Genomic DNA, 16,082 nt, shown 5'->3' with positions numbered 1-16,082 from the left:
CCATTGGATATGACTAAGTCCACTGAGTTCAGTAGATGTACTTACTTGGAGACAACCTTTGGAGAACTTTTATCCCCACACCACAGGGGAGCCAACCATAAGAGGCTCTAGGTGCCCGAGCACCCCAAAAAAATTGTTGTGGATGCTCAGCACCCACACTGCAGGGCCCCTGACACAACTTTTGGTGCTTCATGAAGTCACGTCTAAGGCCTCGCAAGACCTCGGAATCCAGGTTCCGAGCCTGGGATGCACGTATGACATCATGATGACACATTGCAACATGACATCATGATGTCATGCACACTGGGCACCCATAAACTGGGGTCCAGGTTGGCTCCTCTGCCACACCATGAATATTCAACAAAACAATCCCATCCCCAATTTGCTCTTCACTAATAAGAGAGCAATTCTTCTACAATTCTTCATTCTTCTACAATGAAGATCAATGAAAAAGAAGAAGAATTCAGCTTCTCAGCAATCTCCCTGACATCCTTCCTCACTCCTTCCATTGTACATGGCTGCAATCTTTTGCTTAGTAACCTGGTAGGAAACGCCCCTGAAGTGCTTGCTGAGACTTATTTATGAGTAAACGCATATACATAGAAGTGTTCTGTAGAAGTCCTACAACCGCCTTGGTTGTTCTTGTCCCCTAACCCCTGCTCTTTGTATTTTTAAAGAAATGTTTGTTTTCATGCTTCTAGTATAGTGGTTTTAAATCACCTCCAAGTTCAATCCTCCTGACTCTTCCCTACAACTTCTTCATAACTTACGTCTTTATTTCCGAAGCAGTCCCTCTCCTGAAATTAAATGTGACTGCACTGGACTTCCTAGACAGTTTCTCATTCACGTAAACATTGGATTTCATAGTGTTGTGGGCACTCTGCCCATGCTGTTTGGCAACTCTCTGCATATATAAGAACATAAGAAAAGTCCTGCCGGATCAGACCGAAGATCTACTGAGTCACATTGGTCAACCAGATGCCTATGGGAAGCCAGAGAGCAGGATCTGAGCATGGGGCATAGGTTTGTACTGTTTGTCATGAGTCATCATGACGTTTTCCACTAAGTTGTCTTTGTCAACTAAGGCCCCATCTGCACTGTACATTTAAAGCAATATCTCTTTAAACTGTCATGGTCCTTCACTCCCCACAGTATTATGGGAGCTGTAGTAGCTGAGGCTGGGGCAGTTCCAATCTTCATTTAATTGTTGAGCTCTGATTTTTAAAAGTCCAACAGCAAGCTGTTTGGGCACTAGGTAACATCACCACAGACTGTTCTGACTGCCTTGATTATGTCCTCAACTGTGGATGCTGAAAGTTGTAAGGGGACTCCTATTCCCCATAGAAATCTAGAATTCCCAGAGTTCCCTGGGAAGAGGGACTGATTGATGCTGAGGATTATAGCTCATTGTTGTAATCATTTTCAGTTTGATGTGCAGGTATGCACTAGCTGAGTAAGCTACAGTTTAGGGCCTCAGAATATGTGGCTCATCTAAACGCACACTTGCACTGAAACACACAAACATATCTTCGCTGAATTTCAAGTTTAACATAATTGGATAAAAAGAAAAAAGAAAACAGGGAAAACAGACTCTATAATAGACATTATCGTTCTGAAAAGAAAAAAATATACTTAATGGCTACAATTATCTGTCATATTAAATTCATAAATCTGTGCAGTAAAACTACAATATCATTTTCGTGTATGCTAAATAAGAAACCGTGAGGTATTTTCATTTAAAGGTATTTCTTATGCAAATAGGCTAATTGCAAAAGATATGTTTTAGCTAGATGGTTAGGTTTTAGTTGCATCTTCACTGGTGTTTTTTTTTAGTACAACTATGGGCCCTCTTAAACTTGGCACAGCCTAGGACCTCAGCATGTCTTAACCTGGCCCTGAGTGCAATCCTATGTATATTTGCAAACAAGGATGTCGCACTGTGTTCTGTGAGGTTTAATGCCCCCTAGTGAGTGGAGGGGTGTTTCCAGCCCAACTAGGCACAATGATTTGTTTCATTGTATCTAAAAAGTTCATTTATTTGTGTGAATGTACATTTACACAGACAATAGGAGAGGACATGCTCTTTCTTGTAGCTTATTGCAACACTGCCATCTAGAGTAATCCTTTGATGGAAGAAGCACATGGCCACAGTGGATATTGGGGCTTTGGCCCCCAGACCAGCTCTGCTGCATCAAGGAGTTACCTCATCAGCTTGCTTGTGTAGTTCATTTGTCAAGTTATTGCCAGAAAGGCATGGGAAGGATGAACAGGAGAGAGGCCTGGATTCTGCTGGGGGAATGTATGTACAGTGTTCTTCTCTGCAAAGAAATATGTGAGCACAACTATATTCATGGTGGCTTGGACATTAAGGGAAAACATGCACAGTAAGCTGATGTTTTTCATGTTCTAAACGGTCAGGTTTTTATTTTACTTCTACACACTGTCAGCTTCATGGTTTTGATATGCTGATTTAAGACTTTTGGACTTTTGGGGTTAAAAACGTTGTTGTTGTTTAGTCGTGTCTGACTCTTTGTGACCCCATGGACCAGAGCACGCCAGGCAGTCCTGTCTTCGTTAAAAACATTAAGGACACTGAAAACCATTTAAAAACTAGCCCCTTACCATCAAGGAAGATGGTGTGGAAGCTATAGCTAGTGCACAATGTCAGGGTCTGGATGAGTTTTGCTTCACTGGCTGTACCACATACATATAAAGTCCTAAACAGCTCTGGAGCAGGTTGTCTGAAAGACAGTCTTCCCCTCCCAGAGTCTGGTAAGGGTGTTAAAATCATCAAATGGAAACCAGTCAGTTTTGCCTAATGATTATGAACCTGCAAAGGTGGAATTTTTTACTAGTAGCACCAGGAATATGGGACACTTTCCCTGCTGAAATACAAGACATTCCACCTTCTCTTGTACAGATAGGCATTCCTCTAATCTCCTGACCCAAACCTCCTGATCTAATTGTTTTAATTGTTGCTTTAACTGTTATAATGCTATAATGGGCTTGTATTATTTTACATTTTAATTATGGATGTTTTTAAACTGCCAGTGATTTTTATTGTGCATTTTAATTATGTGTTGCTTGAAAACCACTTTAAAGACATTTTGGCAAGTCACTGGGATATAAATAAATAAATATAATAACAAAAAGATACGGGGGAATCTTGGCCATCTCATCTAAATTAAGGTAAATCCTCTCTCTCTCTCTCTCTCTCTCTCTCTCACACACACACACACACACAATTATGAAAATGTTGCCTGCCTCCTATATAGTTGTCGTTGTTACATAAGTATATCCCACCTCTCTTTCAAGGAGCTCAAGGTAATGTTCAAGGTTCTCTCCCTCCTCATTTTATCCTCACAGAAACCCTGTGAAGTATATTAGTCTGTGAGATAGTGACAGGAGAAGGTGACAGGTGAAAGATAACAGGAAACCACACTGAGCAAGCTGGAACTAACTCTTCATTAGCAAAAACAGTATCTGCATAGGAGTGTCAGGCCTAATGAGCACAGCAACTCTTCTCTGGCAGGTCTGGCCCCCATGAAGCAGTTATGGGGACTGATGGTCCCTGCCTCCCCACAGATGCCTAAGTCCCCTCCTCTCCAGGGTTTCCCCCAAGCAATCTGAGATCATGCCTGCGTGAAGCTAACTTCTCCTCCACCCTTTTCACACCTCTCCTGGTTCTGGGAGACTAGGGAGGAGAGCAGCTCATTGCTGCAAGAGGGGGAGACACCCATGCCTTTTCACTAGCTGGATTCATCTCTGTCCCTTGGCCTCCTTCCCTTCCTGCTTCAGCTTTTGCCTCGGAGTCTGGACTGCTCTTTGCCACAGACCCACCCACTGGCACACTAAGCCCTGTTAGTTCTTCAGCATCTGACACCCTCCCCCCGTCTTCTCCCTCTGACCCCTCATCATCATTCCACCACCAACCCCCCAATTCTGAGCCTTCTTCCCTTGTGGGTTCCCCAGGTGGTTCCTCCCACATTCCTCTGCATCCAACCAGTCCATGAAACAAGATCACCCAGTGAGCTTCGTAACTGAGTGGAGAATTGAACTCTAGTTTCCCTGGAGTTAATCCAACACTCCAGCCACTGGACCCCACTGGCTCTCTTTTCCATTTTCTGACTGGTAAATAGTCATGTGGGGACACGGGTGGCGCTGTGAGTTAAACCACAGAGCCTAGGACTTGCCGATCAGAAGGTCGGCAGTTCGAATCCCCACGACAGGGTGAGCTCCCGTTGCTCGGTCCCTGCTCCTGCAAACCTAGCAGTTTGAAAGCAGGTCAAAGTGCAACTAGATAAATAGGTACCGCTCCAGTGGGAAGGTAAACGGCATTTCCGTGCACTGCTCTGGTTCACCAGAAGTGGCTTAGTCATGCTGACCACATGACCCGGAAGCTGTACGCCGGTTCCCTTGGCCAATAAAGTGAGATGAGTGCTGCAACCCCAGAGTCATCCGTGACTGGACCTAATGGTCAGGGGTCCCTTTACCTTTACATAGTCATGTGAGCGAGTGGGAGCTAGTTGTCCCAGCATTAATGCTGGGTTGCCTGAATTTCAAATGTGGATTGTAAATGTGCCTGAAAATCAAACACCCAAACTTGGTATGTGTCCCTCCACTTCCAGATCATTACTCAAGAAATTTACTTGGAAGTAAGCCCAACTCACTGGGACTTAAAGCCACTAAGTATGGCAACCTCAATTAAAATGCAACAACAGCATACCACACTTTGGACTTTTAAACCCTTGCTCAATGAAGTAGGAGTGTAGATGAATGGTTTAGGCATTAAGGAACCAAATCTAACATTTATATTAAAACAAAACCACAGTTTTATCCAGCTGCCTATCACTTCATTTTACAACTAAAACGGAAATGTGAAGCTGCCATCCCACTAATTAATTAGCAATTCATTTATTATAGTCTGAAATAAATTTTCTCCACTTTGCTTACTCTGTGGGCTTTGAAATGTGTTCTACATTATCCTGCAATCAAGTATGCTATAATGAAAGAAAGGCGGTGGTGGTGGGGAATCTTCACCTAAGCACAAAAGCAAGCTGTACTGGGAAGGGACCGCCACCTCCAATGCTCCTAGAGGAATGTGACCATCTGTGCCACTAATGAGCTTGGGATGCCTGCAGTTCACAGGTCAGAGAGAGCTGCCAACTTGTTGAAAGCAAATGAGCCAGGCGGGGATTCTAAAGGTCCTGAGGAGAACCCTGGAGGGCTGCCTCCAAGCTGTCAGTTGACTTCAGAAGAGGTCCAGCAGGAACTACACAGAGTGATGGAATCAGGGCTGACTGGAACAATGTAGCGAATCTGTGTCGTGGATGACAGCTCCCATCAGTCTCAGTGAACGGGCCGTTTCAGTTGCGCACACTTTTTGGTCCAAAAATTATGAATGGAAAAGAGAGAGCAGCACCCTTGATACACAACAATGCCGCTCCAGAGTCCTGTGGGGCATCAGTGCATATGTGGAAGCCCTGAATGAAGTAATGGCCCTTCACTTCCACACTGAATAATGCTCCCCCTTTTTCATTCAATCCCATATACTGCGGAGCATTCACTGAGAATAAAGTGAATGGGCAACCATTGTTCACACATAACTTGTTGCTGGCAGACAATGAAAGTCGGGAACTTGTTCGCTGAAGCTCCTGTATAGGGGCTATTTTGCACAGCAATCTGTGTACATTCTTCTTCAAATGACAGAAAAGCACAAGGTTTGCTTGGGGTGTGATGCTTTATTGTTGGTTTTTGTTTTGCTCTTTAGAGATTGCACTTTCTCCTTACATACACCCATTCTTTGCCCTTTTCGAAGCATGACAGAAGGTGAGAAAAAAATGGCTTCCTAAAATGTGCAACTGTATTTAGGTGGAGTGGTCTGTTCACCAGCTCTACAGAGGGGCAGAATTCAACAGGGGTTGTTTTTTTTGAGGGGGGGGGGACAGCAGACAGAAAATTCTCAGATTTCTTGAGAAATTCTCTTCAGATATATTTGGACTCCATTAATAGTGAATGGAGGTCTTATTTCTTATCAGTAGATGAAGTCAGCAATGGACTAAGAGAGGAGGACATCAAATGATTGCTTGCCTGCATTATGAGGCCACCCCAGATTCAGCACCATGGACAGAACTTTCAGAGCTCTTCCTGTATCCCTCTGTGTCATTTCAAACACAGTGTTATTTTCCCCCTTAACTGAGGCAGTTCACACATTCAATCACCAGCCATCAGGAAAAGACAGCTCAGCCAATTGCCTTGAGCGGCAATGGACCAACCCCCATCTCTGGAGGTCTTCTCAAGCTCCATGGCTTTCTCTGGCTAAAAGGCCTTCTCCAAATCTAAGAAATCAGTGTGATTATATGAAATAACCCACGGACTAGCAGAGCAACATCCACCCACACAGCTTTGAAACCAAATGCTGAATTGTGGAAGTCAAATCCTCTTCTTCCTAAATCCAAGTTTGTTTCTACAATGTGGGTCGTGTCCCCCCCACCCACCCCCGAACATTAACTAATCAACAGGAAGTTAGAGATGGTAGGTTTTTGTTTTCCCTCCAGCTGAGCAATAGCTAGAGTGAGTGAAAAGCAAGCTCATCTTGAAAGTTTTCAAATATAAAACTTTAACTCAGCAAAATTTCAGGCAAATTCAGAACTATCACACATTCTACTACTGCCTCTCAGTAGGCCATTATTACTTCGGTACTAATGCTCATCCAATCTATGCTTGACATTTGATAGTGAAATGATTGCTCAGCTCTGAGAGGGGAAACAAAAGCAATCAAAAGGCAAACAGGAATTTCCAAAAGCAGAGAAACACAGCGTTTAGATGATACATTGATGGATGAGTTCTAAATACACGGACAAATAGATAAATCATGGCAACTTTCGAAAATGGAAGCTTTTATGAGTACTTTGGGAGACTTTAACAAGCAACCTACATATACATTCACAAGTTCTAATCACAGCAAACATCATTCACTTTTTTATATGTAAATAGCCCTAATTCTCATTCCATTTCCAACTGTTTTGTAACTCATAAAATCACAATAGCTCAACCTTAATTATCCAGATTTTCTCATTATCCAAAATAAGCATATATCCCCCAGAGGGGCCCACATCAATGAGAGCAGAACCTTTGATATCCAGCAATGCATTTATTTGAATATACAAGATGTCAAGAAACCGTCCACTACTAAAAGACAATATGTTTTGCCATTTAGTATTTGCCATCCTGCAAAGGTATTCCGAGTAGATATGTAATTGACTTGCTACTCAAAAAACATGACCTACACCTGGCACATTCAAAAGCCAGGAGCTGCATTTTAAGCAAACCAAAGCAGTCAAAGCTGTGAAGGTTATCAGAAGCAAAACTTAAATCAGGAATTTAATCATGTTGGTGTCCCATTAACTTCCTCATCTGGACTCTCCAACACTCAGGTATGACAGAAACCTTACTAAGCAGAAACAGGTGATTGGCAGGAGATGCACAAACCTCTCCTTAAGCCCTCTTCCTCTTCTGAAAATTCATGTAAAATTGATTAGGACTGTCACTAAATTAAAGAAATTTTAGCTGGCCAGGCATATGAGTTTTAGGCAATTTAACAAGAGTAGTATTCCATTCACTCATTCTGTTAGTGCAAGGAATTACATTTGTACAAACAAATTATGCCCTCCTTCCCTATGCACACCCCATGCCCTCCCCAAATGTGCTATGGGGGTTTGAGGAAATACATAGAACAGATTTATGGGGTGCATGGGGGAAATGGCGGAAGTATGTTCCATTTTGCAGGCAGAAATCCTTGTGCTGATGAAAGCACAAGCACTACTTTGGAGACAAGCCAATTGTTTGCATAAATCTGCATATGCATAAAATCAATAGTTCAGGAAAAAAGTGATTCACACAAACACTGGTCATTATTTTATAAAGGGTGTGTGTCAGTAGTCATTTTATTTCTTCTCAATGGTTAGACTCCTCCATGCAATCAGGGATCCTGCTTGATCAGGATCTCTGATGGTCTGGAGAGTGACATTCAAGCAAACACAAATTGAAGGCCCTGCAGACCTTCCCTCCACAACACAGGAAAGGTTAGGGACTGAGAAGGGTGAGACATGCACTTGGTCACTGCAGGCAGCATGTCCATGTTTCTACTCTTCTTTTTAACCATTGCGTGCTCAGGCAAAAGGCTAAATAAGTTATTCACCATTACTATTAATCACTCCCTCATTATCACGATGCTGCTCATCATGAAAGACTGCCTCTCTACATTGGGAGGCATTAAGGATGCATTCATTTTCTCTGACAGAGTAATTACAAAACTGAAGTTTTGTGATTATAGAATATAGAAAGTTGCCTTATCCAGAACTATTTATCCAAGTGGTCCAGTACTCTGAATAGCAGCAGATCTGAAGAGTCTCAGGTGAATGGCTTTCGTAACTTCTGGTACCCAATATCTTTTTCACTAGAAATGCATTGGACCTGGGACTTTCATAAAGGAGGTTCCACCCACTGAGCTATAGAAAACACCTTCTCTGGGTAGCTAAGACTGAACTGGTGCAGTCACCACACCCTGAACATGAATTCCTTTAGTGGAGACTGGTCCATTAGGGACCGCCTCTCTCCATATGAACCTACCCAGACCCTGAGATCATCTTCTGAGGCCCTCCTGAGGTCCAGAGGGTGGCAACATGAAAATGGGCCTTTTCTGCAGTGGCTTCCCATTTTTGGAACGCTTTCCCCAGGGAGGTTTGGCTGGCACCTTCATTGTATGCCTTTAGGCGCCAGGCGAAAATGTTCCTCTTTAACCAGGCCTTTGGTTGATTGACATCCAACACCCTTTTAAAATATGTTGGGGGGATTATTGGGTTGTTCTTGTTCTTGTTTTTATTTTTATTACGTATTTTGAGTTTTTATATTGTTATTTTAATCTTGTGAACCACGCTGTGAACCAGACCGGTATACGAATTTGATATAATAATAATAATAATAATAATAATAATAATAATAATAATAACCTCCATCGTTCTGCCGGACACTGAGGTCCAGTGCCAAGGACCTTCTGGCGGTTCCCTCGCTACAAGAAACCAAGTTACAGGGAACCAGGCAGAGGGCCTTCTTGGTAGTGGCACCCGCCCTGTGGAATACCCTCCCATCAGATGTCAAAGAGAACAACAACTACCAGACTTTTAGAAGACCTCTGTTTAGGGAAGCTTTTACTGTTTAATAGGTATTTTAGTGTTCTGTTGGAAGCCACCCAGAGTGGCTGGGGAAACCCAGCCTGAGGGGCGGAGTATAAATAAAAAATTATTATTATTATTATTATTATTATTATTATTATTATTATTACCTTTAGCCTTAGCCTTTATCTAGCCTCCCATGTACCTGCTTTCTTACTTGCAACTAGTCAAGGGGGCAGCACTGCCTGTCGGCTTCCTCTTCTTTAGTTTCGGTGTTGCCCTTGAAGAACTTAGCAGGGAGGAGGATAAGGACAAAATAGCATTAGTTGGCTCTGCCTGCCATTGGCTCTGGCCTCACCTACCCTTGACCTCTCTGCCTTCTGTCCCATCAGTTTCAATAGGCACCAACCATAAATGCCAACTCCCTGGGGCCCTGGCTGCCAGAGCAAAATTCTGGGGCCCTGGCTGCCAGAACAAAATTCCCCATGAAGAGGCTGGGCACCCACAAATTTGGATGCCAGGGCCATGCATGCTGCACGGCACCCACAGCCCCCAGGCACCCACGGTCATGGGGCCAAGTTGGCACTCCTGGCACGAAGTGGTACTGTATGCCTTCCTATCTCAAAGCACAGGGTCAGCCGTGCTATTTTTCTAGAAAAAGAGGTAATGGCACTCACCATGAACACCTCCTTCTCTTATAGTAGCAATGGCGCCGGAACTAAGTTCCAGTGAGTTCTGGCTGGAAAAACAATAACCTGAAGAGGTAATGGAATCCCTCCCCCAAAATAAAACTCCTTTAACTTTCCCCAGGTAGTGTTGCCCTGCAGGCAAATCTCCAAATTTGACCTGTTGGCCACTCCTGACATGTGCAACTTTGTAAGCAGCAAGGGGGAAACTATGGACCCTGATGCTTGGCAGTGCTTTTGAGGTGTTTGGATGATTTTTGTTCTTACAGCTTAAAAAAAAAAAGTCACAAGAACCACCTAAATATTCATGCCTATTATACAGAAATGCTCAGAGCACACTTTTAACAAGCAGCAGTGGAAATAAGGGGAATACGGTATGCTTCTGAATGACGTTCGTGCAGGGGGATGATACACCTTCCTCATTAGGCTAATTGAGGACTAGACGAGGTAGCAATTGTGCAGATGTCACTAGGAATTCTGTACAGACATGCACAGCTGTCAGCATCAACTACAATGTCATTGTGCTTAATGCCTACATTATCTGCATATGACAGCCTCAATAATGAGATGTTAGTCTGAGATGGAGAAGAAATAATTTCTTTGCTTGTTCCCAATAAGCTAGATGGATTCCTTATAGCCTCAGAAGATGCGGTCAGAAATCCGTCTTGAGTTTAACAGGGCTGCAGAATGGGGGATTTGCAGCAGAGGGGAACCTACAATCAGAAAAGAGCTGAGGCAAAATTATCAGGAAGCGGTAATCACAGCAATCAGAGACAGAAATGTGACCAAATTTTGTCTCCAGAGGGAAAAGGAAGCCAGAATATTTTAGCAAGTGCAAGGGGTAGGCATTTAGTGAGTCCGAGATAACAAGCTCCCCAAATCTCAATCTTATTTGACAGTGAAACTCCAAAAGTTGTGCTCTCGCACAACAATCATGATGAAAGAGGTTCCCAGGAGCACATGATGAGCTTAAAAGAGCTTGGAAGAGTGAAGCATTCTGAAGTTCTTATGAAGTTCAGCAATAATAATAATAAATGAAAATTTACTATTGAGCTTTAATAAACTCCTGGCAAAAATATATCAGTTAATTCTTATGGACGGATAGGAAAGCTCAAATATAATTTAAAACAATATCTCAATCAAGAAGGAAAGGTTTGCTAAATTTAATCACGTGTTACAAACGCAATGAAATTAGCAGTGGCTAGGGCATGGTTTATAGACTTTAAAATGTTAACCTTTCAACATGTAGCTATTAAAACAAATTTGCATACTGCATAACGGCTTCAGGTGATAAACAGATTTTTAGAAATCCAAGAAACTCAACTATTGATGATGTTATGTGAAGCTAGATGTTGTACAGATCAAATTTGAATGCCAACTTTCATTGTTAACATCAATGTTGTATAGCTAGGAAATAGCAGATCTGGGAGATATACACATACAGAAAGCACATTACCAATAGTGAAAACATAACATTTATTATCCTATTTCATCTATATTTTTAAAGAATACTTTTTAGTCTGTCTGATTTTGAAATGCAGACAAGAAGGGACCAGATCAAATTTTGAGAAAGTTATGTAACAACCATCTGTAAAAAGTGCTATCGCTACATAAAAAGGTTTATGGAACTGGATTCCATGGCTGTAGTGGTTTGGAGTTACTCGTGTGTAAACTGTCCCCTTTTGGAGCTTGGCTGCCTGGGTTAAACTGTCCTGACTGCACAGCCCATCTCAGCGTGGCTGCCTCAGTCGCTCGCAGAGTCTGTCTGTGGGCGTTTCCTAAACCGTTGCCAGAATAAGAGTTGTTTGACTCCCAATCGTCTCCGCCTCTCATTGCGCGGGAGTCTCCTGCGCAAGGAGGGCGTGGGTAGTGGAGGACCAGGGCTCCCCTCACTGACTTCCAAGGAAGAATCCCGGAGCCCTTCCACCTCTTCTCCCATTTGCTCTCCTGGATCCTTGGTGTTACGCTGATTTCCTTCCCCCTCCATCAAGTTGCGTCTCCCCCTAGTGCTTGTTCCTTCCCCTGCAGAATCGGAGAGCCTCTCCTTCGCCTGTTGCTCTGATGGTACCTCAGTGGTACCTCTAGTTACGAACTTAATTCGTTCCGGAGGTCCATTCTTAACCTGAAATTGTTCTTAACCTGAGGTACCACTTTAGCTAATGGGGCCTCCCGCTGCCGCTGCACAGCCAGCAAATGATTTCTGTTCTCATCCTGAGGTAAAGTTCTTAATCTGAGGTACTACTTCCGGGTTAGCAGAGTCTGTAACCTGAAGTGTTTGTAACCCGAGGTGTTTGTAACCCGAGGTACACACTATACACTAAATCCATTTCTTTAGAAAGATGCATAAACTGCTAAATCAAAAACTCTCTAAGTGACATGCATAATAAGCTTATTGATAAAAACAGCCCAGCATTTAAAAAGCAAGGATACATGAATTATCAATAAAATCAGTAGAACTTTTAAAAAGCAAATATGGATCACTACAAATAAGGTGACTACATGCACCTTAATGTAAATTATAACATATGTTAGTGAAATCCTATACATATCTACTCAGAAGTAATTAAGGCTTACTCCAGGGTAGATGGGTATAGTCTTGAAACCTAACAGTGCAATCTATCTATGTTTACACAGTAGTAAGTCCTATACTCCATCAAGCTAAATGAGAGTAAGATCTAAACCAAGAATGTCTGAATTGTGGTCTTTCAGATATTGCTGAACTTCAACTCCCATCAAATCTAACAGGCCTGACAAATGGCCTGAGATCATTATAGTTGCAGTTCAGCAAGCATCTTGAAAGCTACAGGTCGGACATTATTGGCTATATACTGTCATTGCCTAAAATGAAAAACAGAACCAGCAGACTTCATACACATTTAGTCATCTCATGGAAAGCTCTAACCATATTGAGATGGGAATGCATAATTGGGCTCATTAGAGAAATGTAAATTACTGAAGGTCCCAATGATTTTATTTTTGAAATTCTTGAAGGATAAAATCAAAACATAAGATATTAAGTTTGTTACACATCTTTTATACACTGCAAGATTTTTATTTTATTTTTTGCAGCAAAATGTAAGGTTAAGGAGACACCTACTTGAGATAAATGTTTAAATGAAAATTTGGCAGATAGCAGAAATGTTAAGACTGACTAATTATGTCGGAATAAGAAAATGGACAACAAGATTAATTAATCAAAAATGAGAAATGTTTCTTCAATATTGAAACAACATACATAATGATTTAGAGCAAATCTTTTCAGGGGCTTTTTGTACTGATTATGTAATAATTACAGTAATCATCATTTTGCTTCTTAAACATAAAAAAACACTAGCTTGGCCATTTAAACAAAAAAGAAACCTAGGCAGATAATTCCTAGTAGCGTGCCAAATTGGCTGGAAAATATGTCCACATATCATTAATGTGAAAACAATGAGGGACTGGGAAGCAGGAAGGAAAGAATAGTGAATGAATGTGGGTGATTATTATAATTTGTACCACACCCAGAAATACAGAGAGAAAGGGAAGGGCCATAACTTAGTGACAGAACAACTGCTTTGTACTGGGTGACTGGGAGCGGCCGCCGAGACCATATAACACTGGTCTTGAAAGACCTACATTGGCTCCCAGTACGTTTCTGAGCACAATTCAAAGTGTTGGTGCTGACCTTTAAAGCCCTAAACGGCCTCAGTCGAGTATATCTGAAGGAGCGTCTCCACCCCCATCGTTCTGAGGTCCAGCACCGAGGGCCTTCTGGCGGTTCCCTCACTGCGAGAAGCCAAGTTACAGGGAACCAGGCAGAGGGCCTTCTCGGTAGTGGCGCCCTCCCTGTGGAATGCCCTCCCACCAGATGTCAAAGAGAACAACAACTACCAGACTTTTAGAAGGCATCTGAAGGCAGCCCTGTTTAGGGAAGCTTTTAATGTTTGATGTATCACAGTATTTTAATATTGTTTTGGAAGCCGCCCAGAGTGGCTGGGGAAACCCAGCCAGATGGGCGGGGTATAAATAATAAATTATTATTATTATTATTACTCAGGTTCAATCTCCAGACAGGAATAGGAAAGACCTGCATGATGCCTTGGGCCTTTGCTGCCAGTCAATGTAGGCAATGCTAAACTAGATAGAAAAATGGACTGACTTCTAATAAAGTAGCTTCCTATATTCCTGTGAGTTTTAGTATGTGAACAGATGAACCACCTCCAATGTTTTATCAATTAATTTCAAGGAAGGCTACCGATCTGCTAAACCACATCCTGTTTTGTTGTGGCAGCAAGATAGCATGCAGCTTCCTTCTCCAGAGAGGTTTATCAAGGTTTGATTCCTTTAGGATAGCAGAGGTAGAAAGGAGCCTAAATAAGACTCAGGGCAGGATACCTCCCTCCACATCAATCTGGCTCTATGTAAAGATCAAACTCTCCAAAGTGCCCTTGTTGGCAGGAGAGATATTGCCTTCTTAGGCACCAGCAACAGTACGTCGTAACACTCACTGCACTGCAAGGATCTCGAACCATAGCATTCCTGGCAGATAGTTATTCAACCTCTGCTTTGAAACCTTCTGAGGGAGCCCGTTCCACTATCAAACAGCTCTTACCACCAGAAAGTTCATCCTCATGTTTAGTCGGAATCTCCTTTGTGATTCAAGGACCTGCCACCCGCTTCAGGATAAGAAAAAACACATGGACGCAGAATATTAAGTTAATGGGCTAAAAAAGACCACAACTTTATTGATTACAGCATGTGAGAGGTATTGGCTTAGGCACTGGATAAAACAACGGAGCGTGACTCCACTCCCTCAGGAAGGGGTGAGTCTAACAAGGGTTAACCACCAGTAGGAGGATCCTGTTGATGCAAATACAACTGAAAGCTCCCCCTGATGTCACCGGGGGTCGTGCCATGGCCCTAGCTACCAGCAAGGGCATTGGACAGGATCCACGACCGCCAGATTCCTTTAACGGAATACCCATAAAGCAATGAGGTGAAAGCGTTGCTGCAGCCACATTTTGAGCGGCACATTTTGACCCCGCCCCCAAGCCTCCCCCTGATTGGATGGCTGCCAGGAGCCGAGGCGCGGCAACAGGGAGAGCAAATCAGGGGACGGTACACCCCCTGCTAAAGGCAGGAAACGGCTCCCGCTCACAACTCCTCCCGTCTGGGAGAAGGAGAGGCTTTCTTATAACTTGAAGCCACTGGTTCAAGCCCTACTCTCCAGAGCAGGAGAAACACAAGCTTGCTCCATGTGACAACCTTTTAGATATCTAGCCATGAAGATGGCTATCCTACCTCCTCTCGGTCTCCTTTTTCCCAGGCTAAACATACCCAACTCCCTCAACCGTTCTCCATAAAGATTGGTTTCCAGACCCTTAGTCACCTTGGCTGACCTCCTATGCACATGTTCCAGCTTGTCAATGTCATTCTCAAATTGTGGCACTGAGAACAGGACACAGTATTCCAGGTGTGGTCTGACCAAGGCAGAATAGAGTGGTAATATTATTTCCCTTAATCTGGACTCTATACTTCTGTTGATGCAGCCTAGAATAGCATTAGCTTTGAAAGAGTGGCCCTACTGTTGGTCCACCTTACCAGTCTCAGTGAGCATTTTGTACTGTCTGTTGCATAAAGTATAACGTAATCACAAAACAGTGTGTAGTTCCCTTTTCTTGGAGAGAGAAAGCAATATCTAAATCTCAGGGGCTCATGAAATTTCTCTGTAGAATCTGGGCTAGCCAACGTTTTCATTTGCCTTGAACTCCTGTGCCTTAAAGAACAGCCGAGCTGTTCAACTTCCTTAGTTTCCACATGGGCGTACTAATAAGGCTAAAAAGATAATGGCCATATCATGGTGCTTCATACAAAAAGGAACTTTACAGTAAGAATTAAATGGTTACATCTAGATCTGGCTGTATGTGTTAATGCAAATGGCCAGCAGACTGAGCCTACGCATATTTACACAGAAGTAAACCCTACAGATTTCAATAGGATTTTCTCCTTAGGAACCATACATAGGACTGCAGTCTCAGACAAGCTTTTAAAATGACTGCAGCGAATAAGCCCAGCAACTTCTTCACTTTTTAGCAAAGTTTTAGTAATAAGTATGCAGGCTCATTCCTTGCCCAGACAATAATATAGGCCTCAGTTTAGCAAACAGTCAGGCAAATGCTTGCAAGCCATACTAAACAGAGATGGACTTAAATGTACGCTTGAGTACTTTTGCTGAGTGCGG

The sequence above is a fragment of the Podarcis vaucheri genome (assembly GCF_965113315.1).
Source record: "Podarcis vaucheri genome assembly, chromosome: 1".
Lineage (NCBI taxonomy): Eukaryota > Metazoa > Chordata > Lepidosauria > Squamata > Lacertidae > Podarcis > Podarcis vaucheri.
The sequence above is the reverse complement of the archived record's forward strand: the minus strand, read 5'-3'. Positions refer to the sequence as shown.